General features: G+C 37.0%; 1 protein-coding gene across 1 annotated transcript in view; it reads right to left on the reverse strand.

The window, feature by feature from the left end:
* LOC5568796 (coiled-coil domain-containing protein 85C-A) overlaps positions 1 to 27008 on the reverse strand; it is a 245496-nt gene that overhangs the window by 173062 nt on the left and 45426 nt on the right. Inside the window, exon 2 of the mRNA XM_021847475.1 lies at positions 16360 to 16367. The gene's annotated coding sequence lies outside the window, so the exon portion shown is untranslated. The remainder of the gene's footprint in view (positions 1 to 16359; positions 16368 to 27008) is intronic.

Raw genomic sequence — 27008 nt, forward strand, 5'->3', positions numbered from 1 at the left:
TTTGATGGTACATTAATAACTGTTCAAAACATTAAAGAAAAATATTTATTCACAGCGGCACCACAAGTGAATGAAAAATGACCCAATCTCACCCCATAGAGGGGGTGACATTGGGTCACTGTAATTGAAATAATTTGTTTTTGATAATATTTTTGCAAAATCATTCACAGCTGAAGAATATTGTTGAAATACGATGCAAACAAGATGAAAAGATATCTAAGATGTTTAACAAGTATGATAAACCCACTTAAAAGAACGATTATACCAAAAAAATGAAGAGCTATGAGAAAAAATATGTAAACACAACATTCATCGTCAAGTTAACATAAATTTTCTATTATTTTCCCCTCGAATTGTCTTCAAAGTCTCATCCCCATTGCCATAAAGCCTATTCAGTTTCCCCAAAGGTGTACTGAAATAGTGATTATTTTAATTCTTCGCAAATAGTTAAATTTCGGAGCGACATTCCACGATCTATACATTTCAGGCAGATGTTGACGTCATAATCACGATATTTCAGTATTCCAACTCATTTGTACTTCCAGGAGATGTTTCTATAATATGAAAACAATGATAAATAATTAAATTTTAAAAAAAAAACAATCCATTTGATAAAAGTTTACGATGTTGCTGCGCACGAAACACAGTTTCTGGATTGAGAAGTTGTCAAAATGCGTTGCATTGTTATTCAATGTACGGAATCCTCAAGTAGACTAGTTTGATGTTTCAGAGATGCTGTATTTAGAAAGAATAAACACATCTTAATGAAAAAGAGAACTAACGGCACCGTAAAATGTCAAAAAAGTGGACTTGCAATTTCATTTACTGTCGTTCTTGCTTGACCCAATCTCACCCCCATTTTTGATGTATTAGACACCGTACCGAAAAAAATAAAATTTTTGTTGAAAATCAAATAGATTCCGGAAAATACGTGTGAAGTGTAATGAAAAGACTTTATACCTTCTACTAATATAACGGTAGAGGTTAAAGTACATGCGTGATACTTTGCACAGGAGAAATTTAATGTTGTAAATTTTATCTAATTTCAACATACAAGTTTATTGATATAGTAAACAAAAACTACTATTTCTAAAAATGTATATTGTGATGAATTATGTGTAATAATATGCTCCCTAACATATGAATTATTAATTTTAGTAATATCACCGTTATTAGCTGAAATAATTCATAAATCATATTTTTCCGTTTTGACCCAATCTCACCCCCCCAGACCCATTGTCACCCCCATCGACGGTACCAAAAATCTGGGGTCGAATCTCAACCCCGGTATAGTCACTTATGACGTTAAGGCTACAGTGGCGACTTACTTAGGAAGAGAAGTTAAGTCATTAGTCTCGAGATAAACTATGTCAGAGTTATCACGTTAATAAAAGTAAAAGTATGCAATCTTTTGTTGAATTTTGAATTAAGTAGACTATAAAAAGAGATGAGTATCTAGAAATTTATGAGAAATTGTCGTGATCCTGATTGGTTAGAGCTCAGTTCCTATTTGAGGCTACCATAGTTAATCTTGAATAAGTTGCAAGATCAATTCTCAAATTTAAATCGATCGAGTGCATGAATTTCATGACACAGGTCGGACATCCGGAGAAGTAACTCATGGAAATATTATTAAGGAAGAAGTGATTGCCCAATTAAGGCCGACAACAACTTCTCATTTAACGGCGAAAATGTTGAAATATATTGCAACGGCTGCTGATGTGAATATTCTTTGTTTGATTCGTGACTGTTCGCTAGGAATTTCCCCAGAAATTCTTTTAAACTACTTCTCGGATTATTAAAAGAATAACTTCAGGTCCATGTGGCAGAATTTTTTCCAGACAAGTCTTTGTGATTCCATAAGAGGGTTTTCCAAGAGTTCATTTCTTAAAAAGAGACCCGCAAATTGTACTGAAGAATTTAGAAACAATCAAGAGTGACTTCGAAAAAATAATTCAAGTAATTCCATCTACATCACATCGCATTGATTTGGCCAGTGGTTTCCTTCGACAAAACTTTAATGATTTTTCTCGGTATTATTTCAAATTCAAATTAATATCAATTTCAGATATTTTTTCCATAACATCACCAAAGCATCCTGTTTTATCATCGTTCATCCATAAACCCCTCTAAGAATACCTAAAAATCTGCAAGCAATAATAGAAAAAGTCTGGGCCAATTCTTCGACAAGTCCTGAAGGAACTTCTGGAGTATTTCTAGATGGAATTGCTTTAGAATCAACTGGATGAATTTTTTGATCATTTTGGGAAATTTCATGTGGAAATCTTTGACTGGAATTTTGAAGGAATAGTTTTATATTATATTTGAAGGGATCTTGCGGAATTTAAAGTTACTATTCTCGAGGACTTTCTAAAGAAATTTGGTGATCAAATAATAGAGATTCTTTGCCTAGTTGTTTGTGTTAATTTTGAAAGAATGCTAGAAGCACTACCATGAAGAATTTCTGTAGGAAAAACTAAGTGAATTTTAACGAAGTTTTTTCAGAGATATCTCTGAAAGAACTTCAGGTAAATTCCTTATATGAATATTATAGAGAATTTCCATATAAATTTCTCAGGAAACAGATGCACAGATCTTAGATGCAAATTATGGAAAATTTATGGCTGAGTCTCAGAAAAATTACCAGGAGTAAAGATAGATCTCCTTGACACGTCCATGTGGGGTAGGAACACAGCGGCTACCGAATCGAAACGATTTACTGCCTTGAATAGAGCGCACAGAATGCCTATAAATCCAGTCCTGACCATAATCGCTGGATCCAGGTCGCGGACGTGGGCTGTCGTTTCCATATCTCGGTATCACAAAGCTGTAATAACACAATTCCCGGTGACAATTAAACGACGGTTGACGGGCCGACACAATCTTATGAGGGATTAAGTCAAGGAAGTCGCCACATGGACAGGCTTTCCGATCCGGGATTATACGTAGTTCTCCCGAGATAGCAAGAGCGAGTTTGCTTTCTATAGACGACCCGGTTGGTAGTTAAAAATGATGACACTTCCAATCATAACACCCATCATAGGCGAACAAAAGTGCCTTCAGCACGCTTGTTCTGTAGAAAAGTCCAAGTTTAAACCTCCCCATCAGAAATTTTATGATCACTTTATCCATTCGAATGGTGAACGGTTGGACGCACTTGCTCAATGATGCAGGGAATTGCACTCATTTTCCATCAACACATGTCTATAAATGCATATTGAAAGCAAACCTGTTCCACTGAAGAGCTCCAGTGTCCAATGGAACCAGTTTGCGACGGATTGGTAGCCGGACTTGCGTCCATCGTGGTGACACGAGGTGGTCTCTTCAGTGGAGGGCTGGCCTGCTTATCATCTCAATGAGGTCTCCGGCTTGCTGCAGGATAACCGCTTCCTTTTCTCCCCCTGGCGGCGAGGTAGCAGTGAAACTTTCCTGTTGGTGATGCCGGGGGGCAGTGGTGAGCAATTGATAGTTCACGGACCACAAGAAAATGACAAATTGATTCTTATTATGCATTCTAGTTACAGCATGTTATATTGGACTGCCCTCGATTTAAGGATACACGGAGCGAGATTATGTCAGAAATCACAAGCGTTCTAAATCCAGACAACATCTAGCAGAACATGTTCCAGCATGATAGCACTTTTAATGCTGTGAACAGAGGGATAATGCGGATTATATCGTCGCTGCAAAGGATATCGTGAAGACCAGAGAGCTCCGGGTCGCGATCGGAGTGGGCTAGATCCTCCGTCGGGGACTAGATCGAGTAGAGCGAGCGTAGCGTAGTATCGGTAATAAGTCGTCTGGGCGCCTGCAAACCGGAAGTCATCCTCCAACCGGAATCGCTAGACCAACTATGAATTGAAAAAACAACCTAGAGCTTTGCCAAATTTGCCATATTTGCATTTGGTATACAGGCACAGGCACAATGATACTCAATGCCCAAGAATTACAAAAAGATCCTGAACCGACCAAGAATCGAATCCAGACACCTTCAGCATACCTTTGTTTTGCAGCCGCAGACTTTACTGCTAGTCTAGAGAAGGCCCTATCTCCTAGACCCACATAGGAAAAGAGTTGGCAAACACTGCTCCGTCGTCCGGATCGAGATAGGCAAAGATAATAAAAAGGCGGTCGTTACAAACTTTTAACACACAGCATCGTCACTCGGACCGCGACCAGTCTGCCAACCGGTGAACCAACCCATGATGTCGATCTGTATAGACCAGAAAGTGCAAAAATGTGATTATAAAAAATAAGTACGTCGTTCAGGTATGCACTCACATCGCCGGGACCAACCACACCCTAGAGGAACAAACTGTGGGCATGATAATCAGATTTTCCAGTCTGCATTTACAACAGTAGCTAAGGACGGCAGCATCATCGCGCCGAGGTCCAGTTTTTCAAAAAGCTAGTAAAACCCCAGTTTCTAAATTTGTTTTTGAATTGAGAAACAATGTAAAATATTCATCTACTGTACACAGCGTGTCTCAAGGATCAAATGATCCTCTCGTATATGGTGGATAACTGACACTGAAGAAGACTGCAAGTGGTAGTCGAAATACGCGTATCTGTCAAAGATAAGCATTTAGGAGCGGAATTGAAAGGTACACGGTACTCCATCTACTTTTAAGAACCTTTTTTGTGTTTAATCCACCAAGCTTGCAATATATGACTTCAACTTTCATATAAGATATAATTTTGATTATATACATTTAGATTAAATCGATTTTTTTTAAATGTTTGCAGTCTCCGTATAAAATTCTTCGTTTCTCTTATATGGCCAAATACAATACTTTTCGAAACAATCAAAGAACAACTTTTGAACGTTGGAAATATTAAGAACGGTATTTTGGTGCTCGAGGCAAAAACGTGTTCCGCAGTGATATCCGATGGTTGAGCAAACATACGAGAATTTGAAAAGAAATGATTATTTAAAATCAGGACCACTGTCCCCCGTCGCGGTAATTATATTCGGTGGACTCAACTTTTACCTTCTTTGGCACGCGGATTGACGGCCCTGATCTGATGACTGAGTCAAGAATGCTACTAGTTGGCCGCAGGGCTCCAGGTAGGGGCAATTGATTTGCACAAGACCGGCGCGGCGTGGCGTTTATGTATGTAGATCTGCGCGTAATGAGCTCAATGGCTATCGACCGAGCGAGGAGAGCACCGGGTGTAATTATATGGACGCGAGCCAATCCAGTCAGTCAGGGGTTCCTTGTTCTTGGAAAATTATTGGGTGCTCTGTGAGCATCAACCTCGATGATCGCACGTCATTTCTGCTGACTTAATGAAATATGGCCATTAGTTCGCCACTGATCAGCTCTAATCTCAGTCATTTTACTCATCTAGGAGACAGACAGTTGATATTTTATGTTTCAAATTTGTAAGACGACATCTCTTTTCTAATCTCTTTTAATGCTAGATATGAATAAGACTGAGTATCTTATACAAAAAATAAGAAAATTATCATTCAATAAATGATAACCAGCAATTATAAATTATTTCAGTTTTTATGTGAGATAGATCTTCTTTATAATTGCGAGAGTGACATGATGGCAAAACATCAGTTTGAATAGAGAGGAAGTGGTAGCAAAATGAACACCGTGCCTTTTCCCGAGATAAAAAACAAATTTGATTGAATTTTTATCGCGCACGGACGATTTAGAACATAAATTGAAGTATTTGGGTTGATACGGAGGTTAATTGAAGTGAAAATATCAACAAAAACTAAGGTTTTAGGTGTTTATCGTTATGATATGATGTCAAATTTAATACCTTGAGATTTCTTTTTTAATGAGTTACAATCATTATTGGATATATATTTGGAAATTCAGTGAAAACAAAAATATTTGTTTTGCTCACGTTTTTTTTTTTTTTTTTTGCATGATGTTTATTTTACCACCAACAGCTATTTATTTTACCCACATAGTGCAGGTAACATGAACATTTGCATCATTGCTAGCGATAGAAATATGTGAATATTTAGCTTTTTCAATCTGAATTCGTATCGCTGCTGTAGATAACATCCCTATTTTTGATTCTGTGCGATAGAACTATACAAATTCCTCGTTTTTCTATCAGAAACAAGATGATATCCTTAAAGTGTTCATTACACCAGCCCTTCCCCTAATGTTGGAGGAAACTGTTCTTTCTTAAAAAACAGCCATCATAAAGCGAAGATCAAATTACGTACTTTTTGCTGTCACTCCAGAGTTGGTAGCGACTGAGTGTCTAGGAAATAGAGACACTAATAAACTCTTGCTTGGAAAAAGAGAAGCTTCTAATCTCTTCTTACATATAGTCTAAAACAAATGTTATGGGTCCAAAACAATTTTTGCAAAAAAATTTCGATTTCGATTGATCATTTTCGATTTGATACCAAATAAAAGAAAGGGTATAAGCTTCAACTTGAAGGGTGTTTTAGAAATACTTGCTTTTATTTTCAACCTTCAAGTCGTCATGTGGTTTGCCATCGTGTGAACGAGAAGCGTTTCTCACCAGTACAACAGCACGACGACTGAAGGTTTTTCTATGAATGACACTGATAATCCGTATTACTGTAGGGTTTTATGATTTTCTCCAGAAATTCAGGAATTATTTCAGGTATTTATCCAAAGTATCCGTCAGATATTACTCCGAAGACCGCTTGGGGAGTTCACTTAGTGATTTTTCATGGATTTTGTAATAAATTCCTACAAGAGTTCCGTTTTGAAACCTTCAAGAAATCATCCTGGAATTTCTCTAAGGATAACCCCAGAAAATGTTAATTTTTTCTGTTACTTTTGGAGTGATTATTAGCGTATAAACACTGAAGAAGTCTGTAAGTCACAGACGGAATGGGCCTATCTATCAAGATAAGCAACATATTAGAGTTTAAAGATGTTTGCTCACCTTAGTAGTGGTTTTAATTTTTTTTTTCGTAACAAAAGTGAAGTGAAGTGTAAAATTAAATCAGTTTTTTTTTTATTTTACAGAAATTGCTTCAGCATTTATTTAGTGATTTCCCCAGGACACCTTCCACGATTTTCGTTTGGAACATCTTCAATAATTTAAGCAGTAATTCCTCCAGTGATAACTCCAGAAATTTCTTGGGATTTCCTACGAAATTGTTGGCAAGGATTTTTTAGGAGTTCAGTCAGGATTTTTTAAATGATAACATGAGAAATCACACTTCTAAGATTTCCCCCTATGTTCCTGAAGAAATTTTCCAATAAAGCTCTCTTTAGAGAATAACTAAATAACTTAACTTTTTATTGACTTGGTTTAGTTAAGAGTTATAAGCACAGACAATAATATCTAAATATATCTACTGCAGGAGAGTTTGAAAATTATTTTAAGATTTCTCCTTTCAGGGAAATTGCAAGCATTTTCTTCAGAAATTTTTGGAGGTTTTATTGGGAAACCTGAATAGTGTAAATTCCATAAGCCTTATCGCCCAGCGTCCTGAAAACACCCCGAACGACAAGCGTCCTATAAATACGGCAGTACAATATTTACAAATATTTGTTTTGTTCATGTCTAAGTCCAGTGATGGGATTTACAATTGGTCTCTTCGGTAAAGTTGATCAACTGAATGAGACCTAGTCACCCAAGTTCGGAAAACACTGCCAAGATGGAGCAATTGGGTAAACAATTTATTTGCTTATATTTCGGCCCAGTGTCTTCGACAAATGTGATCAACTAAAAACTTATTAGGTCATAAACCACACTTTATTCGTTTATATCTTCAACAAAGCTGGTTAACTCAAAAAGTCCTAATCGCCTAAACCCTATTAGTTTGGAAATTACTCCCAATATAGCACTATTGGGCAACATTTTATTCACTAAAAATCTCAGCTCAGTCCAGTGATTAGATAAAAAGTTCATCTCTTCGACAGAGTTGTACAACCTAATGAGATCTATTCGCCTTAAAACATATATGTTCGGAAATCATTTTAAAGATGGCACAAGTCTATGTTGATGTCGAGTAATGAGAAATAAGTATAACGCATTCGACAAAATTGATTCACTCATTGAAATTTGTATGCGTCGTTGATGATTGTTTCTAATTCATCTCACGATTTAGAATTAAAGAATATCAGATGGTCTTGCACTGACACACCTGAAAAAGTATCAGCATACTCTATGCAAGTTAGCACGTACAGCGATACTTTTTCAAGTCAATATAAACTATCAAGACTGAGTTTTATCACTTTGAAATGCAAGCTGAAAAGTCATCATTGTTGCCAAAACGAATGACGGACTACTTAGCCTTAATGAGATAGTGCCAAATATATACACCCGATTCTGTTTTGGGGAAGACGTACCGTGCAAAAAAAGTATTCAGTTCAAAATTTCAAAAACCGTGCAAAAAAAGTTTTTATTTCAAAATTTCAAAAACCGTGCAAAAAAAAGTAACACCATTTCTCGACGTTTTACGCAAGCGCCCCGACGACCCAAAGCCGGCGGTGATGCTAGCCTAGCCCGATGAAGAGTTCCCTGACGGAAGAATATCTCCTGAAAACGGTAACATCAAGTGTTGCTCTTACTCCGTTGTTGGCCGGTAGAGTGCCGGGGTTGGTCCTGTAATTCCGGTTGAAGGATGGCTTACGGTTCACAGGCGCCCCAACGACCATTCGCCAGTGCAACTAAGCGATCTGCTCAGCACCCGGCGGAGGACCTAGCCTACTCCGGCGCGATGTTGGTCGGTCAAGTGCCGGGATCGGTCCTGCAATTCCGGTTGGAAGATGACTTTCGGTCTGCAGGCGCCCCGTCTACCCGTCACCGATACTACGAACTACTCGGCCTAGTCCCCGACGGAGGATTTAGCCTACTCTGTTCGCGGCTCGACGCCCTCTGGTCTTCTCGCCATTTTTGTTGCAGCGATGACAGGATTTGGGTTATCTGTTCACCGTGTGCCAGTGGCCGTTCTTACGTGTTGACACATTTTCTGCACGAGGTTGTCGGGTGTTCCGAGCATTTCGTTCCGCACTTCCGCGTATCTTGGACAGCCAAAAACTACATGTTGCGGTGTCTTTTCGATATTTCTCCGCGCAATCCCACACGTGCTGCCACCTCGCCATCAATTCGATTCCAATCATCTTCCGTACGTTGCTGTACAGTCTCGATATCCTCTACCGAAGTGATGCAATTGGGGATCATACGACCAGGCTTGATAGAAACTCCATTACAATGCAAAGCGGAGGAGATTTTGCCGATTTTCTGAGGAGAAAAAACTGAACTCAAAATTTTCAACACGGATCCTCAAGCGATTCGAGAGAGAGTGCAAAAAAAATGCGAGGGTTTTTTCAGGTACTCTCTCTCCCTTGTTGCAATGTTCACCTTTACTCACACTTCAAAAGTACTCTTGAGTCTGCCGCCCGAACAAGACAGTCCTCGGGGAGTTGTGAGAGCACCCTTTTTAAATGGAATTTTACTCTGTTGTGTTTTGTGCTGCATCATTCTCACTCATTTTTCGTTGCCTCTCTGCTTAGCATTTTTTCGCTCCCTCGCAAAGAGCCAAAGGCAGCACGCTGCTCTAGAGTATGTCACCGAACTCTAGTGATCGTGAGGAGTGTTATCAAGCCTGCATATGAAACTGTCATCAGCCGAAACACTCTGTTCAGCTTTCCACGGTTCCCCTTTGTTTTCAGTGCCTTGCCTCAAGCAGGAACTTCATACCTCAGTATCGATGACGAGACATTAGCTAACAGACGCCTTGTACTGCTGTTGGGACCGCTTAAGTTTGGCACGATTTTCCCTACTGCATTCGTTGTTTTCTCGGACTTTTCGCATGCGTAATTGTCTACTGCCCTTCATTTGATTCGTACAATAAGATTCTGCTTTGGAAGTAGCTCTTTAGAATCTTGTACAGATAGTCGGGGATCTGTATTCTGTGCAGTGCTGCGGCGATGGCCTCCCAGTTGGTGCTGTTGAATGCGTTTTTCACATCTATTGTAACCACGGCGCAGTATTGATCTCCTCTTCGTTTCTGCTTCGACGCTTTCTCAGCACAGTACTGTACTCAGTACTGTTCGAATTGCATCTATCGTCGATACTCCTTTGCAGAGTCCAAATTGCGTTTTCGACAACCCGTGCTTACTCTCTGTACACTTCATCAGCCTGTTGAGGATGATTCTTTCTATGAGTTTTCCAAGTGTATCCAGCAGGCAAATTGGCCTAAATGAGGTTAGATCTCCCAGTGGCTTTCCTGGGTTTGGCAGCAGTACCAGCTTCTGGATCCTCCATATTCCTGGGAAGTTATCTTCGTCAAGACACTTCTGCAACATCTTCCTGAACGTGTCCGGATATGCCGGTCATCGGTAATAGCTTCTGCGTCTTCACCGTACGGCGTTGGTAGCCAGAATATTGGATTGTGTTTCGGGAAGAGACCTTCCACGATTACCTTCAGCTTGTCTGGGCTCATCTCAGCTGGCGTTGAAAGGCAGGCCCTTGATCTTGGCCATAGCGACTCGATACACATTACCTCACGGATTGGTGTCTGCATCACGGCATAGATCCTTGTAGCTATTGGATTTACAATGCTTGATCTCCCATTTGAGTGCGGTTCTAGCTTCTCGAAAAGCCGTCCTTCGCTCCCTCCTCTCCATTTCCGTCCCTGCTCTCTGAGCTCGCTTTCTGGCTCTGAGACAAGCAGTGCGAAGCATGTCATATGATTGTGTATGTTTTTTTTAATAGGATTTTTGCACTATTGGCAAAACTAAAAATTATGTATGTGTGTATGTCTGTACCTTACTCACGTGTTAAACCAGAAAATTAAATTGAAGCCACTGAATGATTTTAGCGCTTTTATGTTTCTATCAAATCTGATATTTACACTCTCGATCTTTAAACTCCCTGACCAAGGAATGTTGCTGAATAACGCAGCCGCTTTTCCTCAATTCGTAATAGATTTTGGGTACGACCCCTCACCTGCAGTTATTTTTTATTTGTTCACTTCCGTGAATCGCAAGTTAGTCCCATCTGCATTTTCGTCAAAATTGAGTTGAGTTCAGTTTTCAACATGTCTTCCAATGCGCTTTTAGATGCACTGATGAGATAATATGGTTTGTACGGAAAAATTATGAAAAAACAACAAGTCAGATTGTCCCATCATGAGAAGTAACCGCATATCAGTCCCATTACAAATTTCCGTACCGAGTAACACAAAAAAGAACAGTGTTTTGATCATCTTTATATTTTCTCGGAAAGATATCGTTGTGAAGAGCAAATTGTAAAAATTTTATTAAAATTTAAACATATTCAAATCCTCTGGATTTTTTTTATATTCGTATGGAAAACGAGTTTGAAAACTTCACAGCCTATTTTCTCAATGCCAACTTTTTACAGATGAGACTGACTTGCGATTCACGGCAGTTCACATTATAATAGATCGACTAGCATAAAATATATTTGATAAATCTCCAACGACATCCAGGACATCCTGTCCCATCAAGTTTCATCAGCTTAGTGTTCTAAGTAGCTTAAGTATCATTATTGAGACCCCGAAAAATCATTTCCTTTCCTGTTGTCCTTACCTCAAAACTTCCCTAAACTAAAATAGTTTTTAAAATAAATACAAATTAAAAAAAAATGTAAATAATGTAAAAAAAGAAAAGATTTCGGCACTGTTATGCCCTACAGCGCCCGAGCCTGTCAAATAAACGAGATAAGTAAAAAAACAACAAAGACATGATTTTTAAGGTAGAATAAGGTTTAATTTATGGAAACACAACTATAAATAACAAATACGGAGCTATATTCCTATGTTGAGATATCTTGAGTATTGATAGGATAAGTAACCTCTGATGAAACTTACGTACGTTCTAAGGTAACTCTTTATGAAATTATGAATTGCTACAAGGATCTCTGAAAGATCACATGGACTCTAGAAGAAGTCTTTCCTAGGATTTCCTTAAGAAATTGTTGTTGATGCTGTATGTTTTCCTGCAGGAAGGAACTTAATTATCGGAGCAATTACTGTAATAGTTGTTTGAGTATTAACTGGTGTAGAACCTTTAATGAAATTTTGAAAAATCCATGGAGATTTCGCTTCAAAAATGACTCGATGAATTTTAGATCTGCATCTATAATATCTCATTGAAGTTACAACTGGAGGAATCGGTTAAAGAATTGAAAAAAAAAAATCCAGAGTTAATCCTGTGGAAATTACAGGAATTAGTAGCGTTGATGTTCTCAAGGGTTTTGGGACTGATTCCTGAAAAAAAAACCTATAAGTATTGCTTGAAATCCCACTTGATAAATTCATGGGAAAATTGATGAATAAATCTCTAGAAAAACTTCTGGAAGCATCCCCATGATAATTTCTGAATGTATTCAAGAAGAAATTACCAAAAATCCTGAAGTATTTCCTCAAGGTAGCCGGGAATAAAATTCTTGAAGAACCTGTAGAATAGTTGCTCAATAATCGTACAGGTTTCTTTGGAATCTCTATAATTTTAATCAAGAGAGATTTACATTTAAATAGTGGTCAAGTTGCTGAAAACAGACCTCTACAACAAGTCCTGCCATTCGGTTATGCTGCTATTATCCCTAATACCGAAGTAGTACTTTGTGGGCTTCGTAGCCGTGCGGTTAATGTCACCAAGCCATTTAGCCGCATCGTGCTAAGAAATGTGTGGGTTCGATTCCCGCCTCAGACCGACAAACTTTTCGTGAGGAACGTTTTTCGACTGTGCCACTGGGCGTTGCATGCTAGTCCGTTGTCTAGTGTGGTGCTTCCTTCAAAGGGCTGATAGCCCACTGGAAGCATTAACGTGTAGTGTCTTTTTAGTACTACATCACAAAATTCCGCCATTAACCTAACAATATTGCAAAAAAAAAACAAAGCTTTTCTCGTTGCCGATGATGCTTCCCTTGTTATTGTACCCCAACTACATTGAATATGATTAGCAGTTAACATATGACATCAGATCTTTTTTTATCATAATTAAACCCAGTTTCAGTTCCACGCACTCTCGCATATCTCAAATCAAATCTTAAGAATGAGGTTCAAGAGTCTACTTTTTAGGCTACCTGTACGCGACGAATACCAAAATTAATGACCGTTAAATAGCGTAATTGATGGCATAGAGCTGATGTGACTCAAGTAACAGTCGGCTCTGCCAATAGGCAAAAATAATCTTCATGAGAAAAAATCCGATATCGTCTCACAGATCCGCACTATAATTGGAAACAATGAAATTGCACGGTTCATCCGAAGCAAAAAAAATCACCCGATGTGAAAGATTGCAACGCGTGAAGAAAACAGGGGTCCGAAAATAAGGTTCACCTTCGAAGCACCTGTGTGTCAGGCAACAACAACGGTGCGCAGGATTGATGATATATCTCCTCATGAAGTTATGCAACTGTGGGGCCGGTCATTAAACCGTGCCGGGTCTCGTAAACATATAATTTCCGGCGAGAGGAGTGATGATTTTTTTTCGGGTTTTGAATTAAATGTTATAATTAGTGGAAATATTCAGTTTTAATCGGTAGTGATCTAGGGGTACACGATTAATTGGAGGTTTGGGAGAGGCTTATAGACAAATGCAATCGTTGCAACAATATGGGCCGATCGAAAAAAGAGCGAGAAAACTGAACTCATTAATTTAAGATTAGAGCAATAAATTGTTCCTCTTTCAAGCATGTGGCCAACGGTTTGTGCTACTTTTCTCCGAATATGGCTTTTATGAACGTCTTTTCCAAATGCCACTTCTAAATTTCCTGCAATACCTTCAGAAAACTCAATGTTGTTTAAAGTCCTCCAAAAAGTTCCTTCGGAGATTCTATCAAAGATTTCTCCAAGTATGAAATCGTGAAATTCTTTCATTCTTATTGCTCTACTTTCCTTCATTGCTTCGTCAAATCTATGTACAATAATTCCGCAAGTAATAACTCCAAACATTCTTCCAGGATTGTAACCTGTCTTGTCTTCTTCCAGCTTCTTCCAGTGATGGCATCGAATTCCTCCGGAAGAAGTGCGCTTTGCAAAAGAGGACCTGGTAAGAAAGTCGAGTGTTGCGTCAGTTTGTCTGTGCCTGCACTCTACCCAGAACATCCAAAGTCAGAACCATTTTCAAAGACTAGACATCTGCTAGTCATCGTCATTTCTAGTAGAGAGTTTCATACAAAGGGTCCCTAGCCGCCAGTCATCTGCATCGGCCATCAGCTGACTTCTGATTTCTGTTGTAACCGCACTTTTTATCCGCCAGTGTGGGATGGGGAATAATGTCTTACAGCTTCCTCGTACAGCCTCACATCGAAGCATCATCCGTGGCGCGAAAAGTATAAGAAAACCAACGGACGGAAAATTATTGCAATCATGATAGATGATCACGACCGCGCGGATGCGATAACAACGAAGGAGCCCCCGCGAGTTCACAGAGAGGAAACCGTCGGTCGTCGTCATCCTCTTTCGTAAAGAGTGCCAACAAAAGCCCGCACAGCCAAAGCGCCGATCGTCACCTCCTCGGCGCAGCTCGGCGGTAAAAAGGAAGAAAATGAACAGAAAATACTTAACGACTGAGTCGGCTAAGGGTATGCGATATTTCGAATGATCCTTCGAGGGATTGAATTCTAAGAAAATTGAGAGAATCTCTCACTTATCGCTCTCTGTAACAATCATGATTTGCACAACATCAAGAGAGTCTGTTTGTCGTATACTGCTACAGCTCTGGCATAGATCGGGGGGATAGCAGTGCATAATAAAACCCCTCTGAACAAATTCTAAACTTTAGGGACACTATTGCTATCTATTGTTCATCGTTTCAGTACCCATCCCCATTAGTAAATTAGTGAGAGAAACGGGTTTTATCATCGCTCTCCCTTTAGGGCTGTCTTTCGCTACTGCTTTTTATCAAGCTTGTCAAAACTTGCAAAACATTGCCGTTCCTAGACCGAAATAGACGGGATGTTTTTCTTATGTCGTTTTCGTTTTTAGGAACTGGGTCGGTGATCAACACATAAACAAACAAACGTCAAACAAATTGTAGTCCGGTCGAACCTGAATCGGGTTGGGGTTGAAACTGTGATTCAGAACGGGTTGCGCCAGTTCCAACCTGGGTTCAAAAACGAATTCGACATTAGATTACTTTGATCGTGCTTCTAATTCAAATGAGTACTAATTCTGCAACGCCTGAGCTCATATTAGAATTTTGTACCGTGTACCACGAAACATACCCATGTTTCGTTTCGATTCGTCATCATTTCACATCGACACAGTGTTGCAACAAGTACAGATTTATATGGAAAGGTACAGATTATCAGATAGTTTTTGGTACAGATTCTGTACAGTACAGATTACAGATTTTCACCGAAAAGTACAGATCGGTACAGATTTTTTGAATTGGCGAGTTTTGTAAAACAAAATCCAAAAGATGCTTGAAATTCGAAAATAATTTACATAAAACTATCATTGAAAGATTCTAATATCAGAATTTAATATGTATTATTTGAAAGGTGATATTATTTCAATTATAACTTTGTTAAATTTCCAAATTAATAAGGATTTCAAGAGTTTCTTTCAACAATTTATGTTGTATGTGGTACAGATTTTTGGTACAGATTTTCAAAATTACCGGTACAGATAAAAAAGATTTTTGAGCCTTCGATACAGATATAAATGTGGCAACACTGCATCGACATGAAAACAAATCATATCAAATACCCCTAAAAATGACGGCACTTTTGAGAGGAGTAGCGCGCATCGCGATCCGCCAAACTCGTGAACTGGAGGGTCTTATGAAAAAAAGAGTTATCCCCGCGTCCTTCGCATGGCTCCCCTTCTCGACTACCTAATGGTCATTGAGGCAACACGTGGTTGGCATACCGAGGGTACTAAATCCCGTCACCTTTGGCTGCTGGTGGGTCTGACTGAATGTTGGCTCGCCAGCTCGTCTCACAAAGATCGCGAGATTTGTTTGGAGAGAAAAAAAAAGGCGGGATGTTGACGAAGACGACCGCCGGCCAAAGTTGAGCAATGCCTCCACCGAAGCCAAATGTTGTTGGTTGTGTCATTTTAACGGTGTGCAGAGGTAGGATGAGATTAACCAAACATTGATTTCTCTTTTTGCCTGACTCTTCTGTCGGGTCAATGACGCAAAGATTAAACGTTTATGATACTTGCAGGAAGCAATACTAGCTGTCTAATGGGTTTACTTTAATCTGAAGCTGTAAAGTACGATTCCTAATAAACCATAAAAGAACCTTATGGTATAGCTGCCATTACTTTTATGATCACAATCATATTCTGTTATACAGAGTTCAAACTTGAATAGTTGGAGGAGATCTTCGATCAGACCAGGAATAAAATCGTTTCATCGTTTCAATACCTTTACATTACGTTGACTCAATTTTCTAGACCACATTAGACATCACCTTTTCATCTGAAAACAAAAGAAACAAAAAAAAGGCATTAGCATCATTATGAAAAATTCAAACAGTAGGTAATACAAAATGATGACGAAAAAATAACTTGAACTAAATGACATATTACATACTGGGACTGGGGTACTAGGAGACTTACCGAATATGTTGGAAATTTACATGCAACTAAAAGTTGTATCCTATGATATATATATGCGTTTTCCGACTTTATCTGTAAAACCGTATCTGTTAAACGGAACCAATTCTATTTGGAATTAAATATTTAAGTCGGACTGCAGTCTGCTGAGCAGCTTTACTTCTAAGAAGTTATATGAACTTCATACGACGTTCACATAATGTCGTTGGGGATAACTCTTAGGAGCTTTCAATAAAGATTCGATTTTTTTTTTCAGAAACAAACATATAATCTGTAGTTCGGGTCCTCTTTTATGACTGATTAACTTCTAAAGTAACTCTAAAGTCACACATGATTGATGCTGCTACGATGTTTTAAATTTGAAGCCCCATGCCGTTCTTTTTAAGTACGCCCACACTGGGCCACAGTCAGCTCCTCAGCTTAGTGTTTTTTTATTAGTATCATTCCAAACATTACATTCATTTCTTATATCTAGGTGTTCTGTGTTAAGCAATACTACCATCCTAATTCGGTCAAACAAATTTAAGATTTTATTAACATTTTGTTAACAACATATTACATTTCATTTGCCGTAGCAGTTCATATTGTTTACAGGTGACTTGATTTCACCTGCTTATAACAGAAAAAAACATGTTTTTAATATACTTAACCTAACTTAACGTAAATGTATAATGCATTAATCGTGGCAATAGAAGGTTGTAACGATTTTTGCCTGAAATTAATAATTATTTTATTTGATACTATTGGTCCCGGCAAACTTCGTCTTGCCATCAAGTAGGCTGTTGCAAAACGTCATGTAATCCCTCATAAAAAAATGACACCTGAGTCCACTCCCGTTTTCCCGATTATTCCGGAGACTTTCCCAATTTTTTTCCTTGTACGAACACGTCGCATCTCTTGTCGAGTGCAACAGTGAAAAGTTTACGTCAATCCGTTGATCCGTTCTCAAGTTATTTCGTGACATACAAACACCACTCCATTTTTATTTATATAGATTTGTTCCAATGTTTCAACATTGGATATTCTGTGTAATTCATTGGTACCATGGAGGAAGCTTCAGAATCATTTTCAAAATTTTATATTAAATTCTCTGCAGAGCTTTCTTCCTGGTATTACAACATCTAGTCAATATTGGTACAGCATACAACATGGCTGGCCTGAAAATTTGTTTGAATATCAAAAGCTTGTTCTCAAGACAAAGTTTTGGTTTTCTATTTATAAGGGGATAGATACATTTTACATATTTGTTACACTTGGCTTGAATGCCCTCAATGTGATTTTTGAAATTTAAATTTTTATCTTAGTGTTAAATACACACTTTCACAGTAGTTAACTGAAAACCTTCATTGCTTTGAAGAATAGTTATCACATTCAAGCATGTCGCTCTCCTAGTAGGCAAGGCATATCATTCCTTACATTCACTCCTCCTATATCCTCCTGTTCTCATTGGCGTAGCTGAGATTTTTTCTGAAGGTGGTCTAGAGGGCCAGCAAATTTTTGGTTTACCGTAAAAAGTAACGATTTTCACCAATTTAACAGTTTACATAAGTATGTATTAATTTTATTTGTTTGTGTTTTTGTCTCATATCGCTGCACAGCATTGATACTTGTTAATTAACTATATTAATTCTTTGTCTAATCCAGTAAAACAAATCCTCCATAGAACTCACGAGGAATATGCCTTATTATTCTTTCCCGGTAGTATAATTCAACAGATGTTTTGTGAATTTTCTTTAAGCTTTCTGATCTTACCAAACAAAATTTGAACAATCTTTATCAAATTGCTTAAAAGAATCTCTCGAATAATTCCAAATTTTAAACATTTCTCCATGAAAGTCCTCTGCGTACTTATTACAAACAAATTTTAATTGTTAGTTTAAAATATCATCACCTAAATCATCTTCAAGATCACCAAGCAAGGATTATTTCCATAAATTCTTCAAAGATTGCTTCAAAAGTTTTTCCAACTTTGCTTTTGAGATTCCTCCCAAAGTTTTTTTTTCAGATTCCTTCAACAAATCTTTCAGAATATCTCTCAGAAATTCTTCAAAACTCACAGCATAAATCATCCAGGACCTCTGCAAAAAAACATTAAATGATTCTTCCAGGTTACTTTAAGGATACCTTCAAATATTCCACAAGATTTTAGCAACCAACTGAACAAGATTCAATTGAGAAAATATTCTTAGCGATTTCTCAGAAACGTTCTCCACAGATCTATACATTTTTTTCCACAGAAAATTCTCTAAGCGTTTCTTTAGATTTTTCTAAAAAGCAATTTGAGCAACACCGCATTGCTTCAAAATTCTATCTCGAAATATATTTTAGAATTTTCTATATTTTAGAATTTCTCCAAAAGCGCCCACTTTAAAAAATTAACACTTCAAACATTCCTACGAAGTTTCTAGCGACGGATATCAACCAGCCACAAGGCTGAAAATCTCCTTAATAAAGATAACAATAATAATAATGATAAAAATTTTCTAGCGGAATACGTTCAAATATTCCTTCATAAACTCTTCCGGGAAAATACTCAAAAAATTTCCCGTAAATTCAGGGATTTTGTATATTATTGTTTCCCCTGGAAAGTCGTACTAGGATTCTTCCGAAAAATTCATCAGAAATCCATCCAAATATTGGCCAGAGATTTTTTCCTTCAAACAGCATTAGCAATTCCTCTGTAGATTAAAATAACAACAAATTTACTAGAGGATTTTTGCAATACATTCTCAAACTTTTCGATAAAAAAAAGTTCTCCAGAAATTCCATTTAATATTCTGAAAATTCAGCCATTCTATGAAAAACCGATCTAGTGGGTCACGTATTCTGTGAAAATTTGCTATTTTGTTCCTTATCCGAAATTAGGATACACGTGTTTTGGATTTTTTGATTAGTGTGACCATTTCCGAGTTAAAATTACCAAAAAAATCGCGAATTGCAAAATTTTCATTTAAAAAAATATTATAACTTTTGATCCGCTTGACCGATTTTCAATTTTTTGGACGAAATGAAAGTTAAACATTTTGACTTTTCAAGAGAATTCAAAATTTTACAAAACTTTCCGTTTTTTGTGTTTTGCAGGCCTCGGAACCAAAGGGAATATTGCTGTTCTCATTTTTTCTTGAAAGTTCAGAAAATTTTACGTTTACTGTCAAATTTTCAGCGATGTATGTGTTTTTAGTTTTCGAAATATATTTTTTTGAAAATAAAAAAACAGTCATTTTTTATCGGCACACATTGTAGGTCTCAGCGCATTTATATAAAAAAAAAATCATAACTTTGGAACAACTCAACCGATTTCCAATCTTTTTTTATGGAATGAAAGCTTAGTTCAATTTATTCAATTTAATGGTACAACCGCAACTATAGAAACACCCACAACTAATGGATCACTGATTCTATATTAAACTATTGTGGTAGAACTACAGAAGTTTACCGTGACGATGAGATGTCTTATGGTAAAATTCGTAATTACAATTAAAAAAAAAAATCTTAGAATTAGTTTATTCTTCATGATTTTTTAAAACTTTGCTTTTTGGAGTATGAAAAGATTTTTTGTGAGAAATTTCTCAAGAAAGGAACAGAAACAACCAAATGTTGAAGAAGGTAGAAACAACAGTTGGATAACGTAACAACTAAAGATAAGTAATTATGTATTTATGATCATTTCTCTAGAGGTAAATGACTACAGGATAATTGAAACCTTTCTAATGAATACAAAAATACAAATTTCTCAAGAAGCTGTATCACAATTTTCTTTATAAATTATTCATGAAATCTAGAAAGATTCCTTCTTTGATTTCTAGAATCCTCGGAATTCTACCAGAAAGCCTTTATGAGTTCCGTCTTGGAATTGCACAATAATTTAGTTCCAGAATATGGATTACACAGCGTAACAAAAATGACATTTTTGCGTGTCTCAAGAACCAAATTATGTGTCTCTAGTAGATTTGGGGCCGCTGAATCTGATGCCGTTCTCAGAAATGTCCCAGCACGTCACAATTTTTAGCTACAGGTCGCCAAAGTAGTATAAAACACTGGTTTAAAGGATGTTTACATGAAATTTAGAGTATGATTACTCAAACTTTTTTGTGATCCAATACAGTAAACATGCATAATAGGACTTCAACTTTCATTTTAGATATAATTTAGTTGAAATTGCACGATTTAATTTGGTCTAAATCGATTTTTTCAACATGCTTGCAGTCTCCATACTAAACTCTTTGTTTCTCTTATATGGCAAAATGCAATACTTTTCTAAAACACCAAAAACAACTTTTGAGCATCGATAGTATTAGGAACTTTGCTGGTAAGTATTGTTATACACATAAAGTTTGAATTCTGTGGCAAATTAAGCGAATAAATTTCCTTACAAGCTGGCAAACTTGCATGCAAGTTGGCTGAAATAGTCAAATTTAGCATTTTCAACTGCCAATATCTCAAAAACTAGACGTGCTGTGATATTTTTGAAAACGGCAATGGACTCAGCAACCCTTAATTAAGTAAATAACGGTATTTTGATGCTTGAGACAAAAACGTGTTCCGCAGTGTTATTGGCAGAATTGATAAACCTAAAATAATGGCTTAAGGAAGATCCTTACAAATTTATTTACGAATTTCTGAATAAATTGCTTCTCAGTTATATTGCTAAAGGTTTCTACGCTTTTTTCGGAAGCAAGAGTAGGTCTTTGTTTTCCATCAAATTTCCTCTGAAGATTCGAAGGTAAGAGACACTCCAAAAATGCTTTTTGTAGATAATTTCTATATATTCCGAAAATTTGAAGTAGAATTCACGAAAAAAAAACATGGGAGAATCTGACATGCAATTTGTGATGTATTTTGAAAATATTTCTGAAAGACTAATTATGAACTTCGCGAAAGAATATGTGATTTTTTTAACTGTATAGAAGAATTAGACAAAATCCATTAATTTTGGAAGAATTGTGTAAAAAGAGTTTGAACTTTTGAAAGGTTATGTGTGGATGGAAAGTGGAGAAATTGTTGTCCTCCAGGAGAAATTCACGATTTTTTTTTTCGACTGATTTCCAAGAGATTTGTAGCCAACAGGGCGGGACATCGTCGAAATGAAACTATGAGTATGATAATTTTTCTCTTTCATCTCACTCCAACTTCACTCACTTGTATCAGCTCGATTTTTTGTTTGTTTTGTGAGAGAGAAATGAGCATTCATACTCACGTAAATGAATTGATTTGCTATTCGTTTCATTTCCGCTGTCATTCGGTCTTCCTTTTCATTCAGTCAAAAGTTCTTTCATTGACGTATTAAACTGCTCGAAATTAGATCCTTTCATTCTCATAGCTGAAGTGTTTCACTGATTGTGTTGAAGTGTGTCATTCTGTGGTGTAGAGCCGTCGCAAATCTAAAAGTTCGTGATTTTTATCCACGCGAAACGAAAAACAAATCCATTATGGAACAACCGGGATCTTCTATCGTCAAGATTGGCAGAAAGCGGGCCTTCAGAAACTCATCCTTAGCCGAAATCACGTCTCAGTTTGTGGAAATAAGTGACGGAAAGGCATTGTGCAAAATTGATGTGGAGAGTGACTGCCGCTATACGCAGCAGAAACTTGATATAAATAATTTCTTAAGGCATTTCCGAACCAAACATACGGATAAGGCAATCGACAGAGGCTTCCTATCAGATGAGCCTCCAGCCAAAAAGCAGAGAATGATATCAAAACGATCGATTGCCATTGACCGACAGCTACTTATAGAAGTACTGGTCAAGCTCGTAGCGTATCATAACCTCCCATTGTCTTTCATTGAATGGGAAGGTATAACACTACTACTCAACCCACTGAAAGCTGCTGTTGGACTTTCAATCGATAAACGATTCATCCGAAACGTGTTGGCGCAATCGGCACTACTTATAAAGGAGGAAATCAGTAAAGAAGTAAAGGGCATGTTGGTATCCCTCAAAATTGACTCCGCGAGCCGTCACAATCGGCATGTTCTAGCGTTGCTTGCCCAGTATTCACTGGACGGAAATGTTGTCACACGTAGTTTGGGTAAGTAAACATCTTAGGAATCTATATGTTTTGTTTGTGTGTTCAAAATAGGAAATGCTTCGATTTAGTCTATTTGCATACTCCTTTTGGGTTTACTCAAATTTCCTTTTGAGTCTCTTCAAATAATTACACCGCCCCTCAGAAAAAAAAAACCATCTTCGTTCATACCCAACACCTCCAACCTCATATAATTTTTCATCCTGTTAAGAATTCCCCCTTACACCTCCTTATTAGAGTAAAAAGGTGTTAGCAGTGTCCGAGAGGGTATTGGTATGCCAATTTTTTTTTCTCTATTAACGAGATTTATAAACTTTGACTAGTTTATCTCGGGATGGAATTATAAAGCTGCTGTACATAAACCACTTCATCCAGCATTTCCCAGTGGTCTTTGGTCCACACAACAAATTCAAAATGTTTGTACAATGTGGTCTTTGGGCAGAACACTCCTCTCCCCCTTCTCCTAAATGACTATGTGGTTTATAGGATGGGATCCCGACCAGTGGATTACAACTGGATTGTAACAGATGCTGTTACTCAGTTCGCACATTTTTTTCTAGCAACATATGATATATTTTGGCTGGTTTATACAGTCAACTTTCCCTTATTCGATATTCGGTATCTCAATTCCGAGTTAGAAAACCATAGTAAAAGTTGTATTCCATGACTAACTCGATGGTTCCTTGGATCATATTTACACCGGTTTTTGTGTTTTATAACTCGATACCTCCCTAACTCAATGGTCCCTCAAGTATCGATTTAGTGAGAGTTGACTGTAGCTTAAAAAAACAAAACATATGAGGGGATTAGAAGCAAATAACAAAACCAAGTGTTGGGAAAATCAATTTTAATCTTTATTCTGCAGTTTTTCATTCCATACAAATCCATCCAAAGAGAAAAAAACAAGAAAATCTCCTATGAATTATATTATATTTCTATTGAACGAAAAAAATCCAAAAACAAATGTGCTATAGGGTAGGTGTACCAGTTATGGTTCCCTATTTCGCTATACGTGACAATTTGAGTATTTTCAAAGTTTTAATCATTCTGTGCGTTTTAATAGTTTGGAACCACTATAGCCATAACTGGTACACTTTCCCTACTTCACTTAAATAGCGACCAAAATGTCACTTAGACTCCTTACCTGAAAATTAAACAAAATTGAAACAAAATATGTTATAACTTGAATGTCTCCACATTTTGAAAAGTTTTGTTTGTTTTAGCAGTAAGATATACGATATATCTTGATGTTGAAACATTCAAAAAGATTAAAAATATGAAAGTCATTGAAATTTCACATATGACCAAATAGGGAACCAATATGGCCATAACTGGTACACTTTCCCTATATATATTTTTTTACATGAAAATAGTTTTTAGGAAACTTTTATATTTTGTCATGTCAAAAATTTTTTTTTTTCAAGAGTTAATTTTTTTTTTTTTTGAAAAATTGAAATCTTAAGCTTTTATTCCATAAAAAAGATTGGAAATCGGTTGAGCTGTTCAAAAGTTATGATTTTTTTAGAAATAGAAATTCTAATTCGCTGAGACCTGCAGTGTGTGCCGATGAAAAATGACTGATTTTTTATTTTCAAAAAATATATCTCAAAAACTAGAAAAACATACATCGCTGAAAATTTGACAGTGAACGTAAAATTTTCTGAACTGACTTTTTTTCATGTAAAAAACAATTTTTGTGAAATTTTATTTAACGACGGTTCTTTTTACGACCGAAATTCAGATTAACGACCGTTTTTATAAATGATCAATATCTTAAAAAGTATTCAAAATAGAGGGTCATGATGTTCAGCAAAATTGTTCAGTAGTTCAAGGGCTAACATTGTTCTGCTTCTTGGCATTTACGTCCACACTGGGACAGAGCCTGCTTCTCAGCTTAGTGTTCTTATAAGCACTTCCACAGTTATTAACTGAGAGCTTTCTTTGCCAAAGATGCCATTTTCACATTCGTATTTCGTGTGGCAGGTACAAAGATACTCTATGCCTACACGGAGAAAAAATAATTGTCCAGTCAATCATAATTGCTGGTAGATCAATCATATTTCACATTGAATTTCAGTCAACCATCCATTAAAATTGATTCAACAATAGCTATGGTTGGTTTAACTATTAGTTATGATTGGTTCAACTATACAAAATAGTTTATTTATTTATTTATTTATTTATTATTATTACTGTCAACAGGTTAAAATTATACACCCCAATGACATGCTTAACGGCTATAAAATACACCTTAAAACTAACAAAGAATCCTCTTAAATCTACTCTTGTTCACATTGCGGGAAACATGAAAATCAAATCCATCGAAACATTTATTAAAAGTGCGACACATATTACGCAGTGGTTCATTTAATCCATAATTTGTTCTTGCGGCATTTAAATGCAGAAAAGAGTGTGATCGTAGGTTACGGCTTCGAATATTAATATCTAACCTGCCGAGTAAAGCAGGACAATCTATTTGATTTTGAAGTAGATCACTGATGAAACAAGCTTTTGAAACATCTCGCCTTGCGTGAAGCAGCTCCAAGTTAATCAACATACAGCGGCTCTCATAGCTTGGTAAATTCTGAAACTTTTGTTTTGCGAATATCTCAGGATCCTGGCCACTTAGAAAGATGGCGTCTTCGGTAAACTTGTTGAGTAGCTCAACTTTGCCCAAGACGTCATGTCTATGTGGTCAGGATCCACTTAGTCATGCCCACTAGCGCCGCTAGGTGGCAAAATTTTGATTCGCATAGCTATTATGTGATAGCGCTTGAGCTACTGAACAACTTTACCGAAGGCGCCATCTTTCTAAATGGTCAGTATCCTGAGCTATTCGCAAAACAAAAATTATATGCTCACTAGCGCCCCTGGTGGCAAAATCACGAATCTCTTGGCCAGAATAATGATAGTCCTTGAGCTACTGAACAACTTTGCCGAAGACGCCATCTCTCTAAGTGGTCAGGACCCTGAGATATCCGGAAAACAAAAATTCTATGCTCACTAGCGCCGCCTGGTGGCAAAATCTCGAATCTCTTAGCTAGAATAATGATAATGTGGCCAGCCGCATGAACATTTGTGAATCGACTTACTGTATGGCACGCAACACTTCCTTTAACTTTGGTGAACATACAGTATCATTATATTTAGATTCTTTGGTATTTGCATATCACACCCCCATAAAATTGGCTCTTTTGATAACAATCGAGCAGTGTTGCCATCTATTACCAAAATATGAAAACTTGAACGGCTATTTTGGATAGTTCTCAACCCATGCTTCAACATTGCCGAATATCTCGAATCAGTATTTCCGCATCTAGACGTTGCATTTTTCAAAAACATAATTAGGGAATGTGTACCAGTTATGGCCATAGTGGTTCCCTATTTGGCCATATGTGACATTTTGATAATTTTAACATTTTAAATCTTCTTGAATGCTTTCAAGATATATCTTAAATCTAACAACTAAAATACACAAAAAAATTCAAAATTTGAAGACATTAAAGTAATGACGTATGGCGAAATAGGGAACCACTATGTCCATAACTGGTACACTTACTCTATAACACTGATTTTTTTACGACCGATTTTTTGTACGACCCTCCGATAACGGTCGTAAAAAGAAGTTGGGATGTATATAATCGATTTCGATGAAAGATCATAATAATATAATGTTAAGGTATATTTTGAAATAATAAAAAACATGAAAAACTCAAAATCATTTTTGGTAGTTTTGACAGCCCTTTTACACGGAGCCCGACCATTGTGCATTGATTGAATCCTTAGACTTCTTGAACAATAGGTTTCTGCACTGTTTTGATTTTGTATGTGATTTTGCCTTTTACTGGCCTTGTTGTTTACAAACTTCATGAAGGAGTGAAAAAGAGAGGAGGACTTTTGTGCAGAGCCCCATTTTTGGATGAAATCAAAAACATCAGGTGTTTTCCGAGATATTGTTGGTGAAATCCTAGGAAAACCCACGAACGAATCCAGCGAGTTATGCCTCTAAACATTCTTCAGAGAACACTTTCAGAATTTTCTTCATGATTTCATCAGGAACTACTTAAAGGATTCTTCTAGAAATTTATCTAAGACGTCCTCTAACACCTGTTCCAGGAATTTTACCCAAACTTTCCCCAAGAACTCTCTCAAAAACTTCTCCAAGAATTCCATTAGAATTCCCTAAACCCTCTAATACCTAACCCCTCCTTAAGACAGGGTACTCTTTGGAATTTTGTGTATTTTTTTCGAAGCTCGGAAATCAAAATGATTGATATGTTTGGCTTAAACCTTGGGACATAACACATAACATAACACTCTATCACAACAGAAGAGTCTGGAGGTATTAAAATAATTCAAACCTGTTTTCGCGTTAATTACAAGAAAAAAATGTTCTTATTACGAAAAATCGGTAACAAGAAGAGGCTTCAAAAAAAATGAAAAGGGATAGGGCTGTTCACAAATAATTCAAAAAATA

The sequence above is a fragment of the Aedes aegypti genome, chromosome 2, assembly GCF_002204515.2.
Source record: "Aedes aegypti strain LVP_AGWG chromosome 2, AaegL5.0 Primary Assembly, whole genome shotgun sequence".
Taxonomy (NCBI): domain Eukaryota; kingdom Metazoa; phylum Arthropoda; class Insecta; order Diptera; family Culicidae; genus Aedes; species Aedes aegypti.